Source organism: Pteropus vampyrus, unplaced genomic scaffold (genome assembly GCF_000151845.1).
Source record: "Pteropus vampyrus isolate Shadow unplaced genomic scaffold, Pvam_2.0 Scaffold21140, whole genome shotgun sequence".
In the NCBI taxonomy this organism is placed as follows: domain Eukaryota; kingdom Metazoa; phylum Chordata; class Mammalia; order Chiroptera; family Pteropodidae; genus Pteropus; species Pteropus vampyrus.
Window position 1 is genome coordinate 1 of NW_011909921.1, and position 2747 is coordinate 2747.

General features: G+C 32.9%; 1 non-coding gene across 1 annotated transcript; it reads right to left on the bottom strand.

Moving 5' to 3' along the window:
- Positions 1-238: 238 nt before the first annotated feature.
- Positions 239-345, bottom strand: LOC111735263. Its single transcript, XR_002778735.1, has one exon. It is a non-coding gene; the product is annotated as a U6 spliceosomal RNA (small nuclear RNA).
- Between the last annotated feature and the right edge of the window lie 2402 nt (positions 346-2747).

Consider the following 2747-nt stretch of genomic DNA (forward strand, 5'->3'; position numbering starts at 1 on the left):
TGTTGTGTTTAACAAATATGCAAGCTGAGCAAAACGAAAATGATCCCTGTAGAGTTTTTTACAGGCTTCGATTTAGTAAGCACGTGAAAATGGAGAGTTAGTGATTCCTTAAAAAGTTTCAAATGTCTATATCTGCTTCAATATGACAAAAATGTCGAGTCCTGCAAGATGTGTTTCTGTTGTAATTAATATAAATTTTTCACTGGGCTTGTATGTCTATCTCTCTCTCTCTTTTTTCTTAAATATGGAACACTTCATGCATTTGTGTGTCATCCTTGTGCAGGGGTCACACTAATCTTCTCTGTGTCATTCCAAGTTTAGTATATGTGCTACCAAAGTAAGCATGGACTTGTATGTCTCTTAATTCCAAATTACCTGTGTTTTGCAGAATGGAACTGCTTGACTGAGAGTTTGTCTTAAAGATATTATTTTAGACCATGTGCAAGAGAGAAATTCTTGCCAAGTATGGCCTTCACTTACTGAACTCACTATTTAGAATGAGAGATATGAAGCATATGAAATATTCTAAGGATGAGCTTGACGATGGGCATAAATTCCAGAAAAGAGCAGAGACAACTTGCCTTAGTGCCTCCCTGAGGAATCCCAATCACTCTTTCAGATTCCCTTGGGCATCAAGTTCACCAGGAAACTTTCTCTGAGTCCTCAGTCTAGGCAATAGATTCTTTTGTGATACTTTCATTAGACGATGCATCCTCTATCACTATACTTAACTCCATTTTTTCTTGTATCTTTCTTCTTTTCTGGATAGTGAGTACATTGAGAACAGGTAGAATGACATTCACTTTTTCATCCTTTGGAAATGGCATCTGACACACAGAATTTTTTAATAAATACTATTGGAACTTACGAACTCATGAAAAGTTCAGGAGGAAAACTAGAAGGTATCATTTTGATTTTGAGATACCAGTATATTCTTTAAGAAGCCAAATTTCAGGAAGCAGCTATAATATAGAGGAACTAAGAAGACTGTCCAGGCTTCAGAATGTTGTGGCGTTGAAGATATCTATCCTCTCATCTACAAGCAGGCTGCCTTGCCTTGCCTCAGTAGATGGCAACAATTGGTTGATGGTTTAAGAGTTAATAGATTTCTTTAATATTTTTAAAGTTGTGATACAAAATTCAAAGACAAGTTAATTTTAGAAACTAGCCTTTATTTAATCAGGGCAGTGAAGTTGAAATAATAAAATTTCTTTCAGAATTTTTAAAACAATTTTCTAAATAATTGAATGGTCTCTAATTATTTAAGAGATAGTCTTTACCAACTTCTTTGTCTCCTACATTACTTTCACTTTCTATCACCTTTTAAACCAACCTTTTAAAAGACAAATATGTTTGTAACAGGCATCCATTATGAAGAAATTTGGCTGTGGGAGGCTTACAGGGGAAGGGAGAAGGTCGTATTATTTGAGGAGGTCGACGGGCATTCACAATATGCACGTACATGATTTATAGAGAATCAAATCTTCAGTAGCCTGAGAAACACATTTCAAACAATTCTGGAAGAGTAGAGGTTGATATATTTGAATATAAAGACCAATGATTCTAGTTTACCATATAATTTCTGTCACCTTAATCAAATGTATAAAGATATGATTATATTGCTTTGTTATGCTCAAGTCTTTCATAAGCCTTTCTTGTAAAAACCCTTTCGGAATGGGTCACTTTCTCAGTATTATCTTTAGCCTGATTAAATTTATTTTTAAGTTGAAACCCCAATTTTTTGAGATTGCATATTTATTACAATATTACAATATTTTGTCACAGAAATAGAAAAAAAGTTTTAGAGGTAAAAGGGATCTTGTAACTTCCCTAAGCTAATCCTGAACAAGATGAATACAGAGACAAGTTCTTGTCACAGTGCTATGAAAAGAACATAAATTTTGCCATCAAGTGATCTTGGCTGTTTCTCTAGTTCCACCACCTACCTTATAGATTTTCTGTTAATTAGGAATAAGTTAAATCATTAAAAACTTGAATAAAATAGTTGATTAGGTTAAATGTTTTAAATATTTTTGATTGAATGCCTATTGAATTAAATATTCCAATAGAATTTAAGCTCCATCAAAGCAGGATTTTTTAATGTGTTTTCCAGAGCCTGGAAACAATGCCTGAAACATAATAAGTGCTTTATAAAATCTTTTAAATCAATGAGTTTAATAAGTTAATAGCTATGAAGAAATAAAACATATTTAGTATTAAAACTGTACTGAATATAATGCAATTTTGAATAATTAAGAGCCAATATTATGACTACCACATATCATGACATCATTAAAGTGTTTTGATTTTAATGTGTCAGAAGATGGCTTTAGGGTTTCTCGTCTTATGGGTTGATAGAAATGAAGTTTATTAGGATTAACCTCTGCTTTAAAATTCTTAGAGACGGGGAGCTTACTATGTATTTCTTCAAACTTAGGTTTTTTTATTAATGTTATTGAGACTATTATCTTTGTGATTCATGGGAGAAAACCAAGAATTATGACTTAATTATAGGTAGCAAAATTTTGGCAGTAAACTATCAAATAAGTTAACTCATTAACCTATCTACCCAGCCACCCATTTATTCATAATGGTTCTTCATTCTAAGCTGGTGTGATGGATGAACTAGGAAGTGGATGGTGTAAAGTGGTTCGATAAAGTCTTCCTGTTTAATATTTATTTGGCATCCTCAGCGTGCTAAGTAACCCATAGAATACAGATTAGATCACAGTTCTCACCTTCAAAAA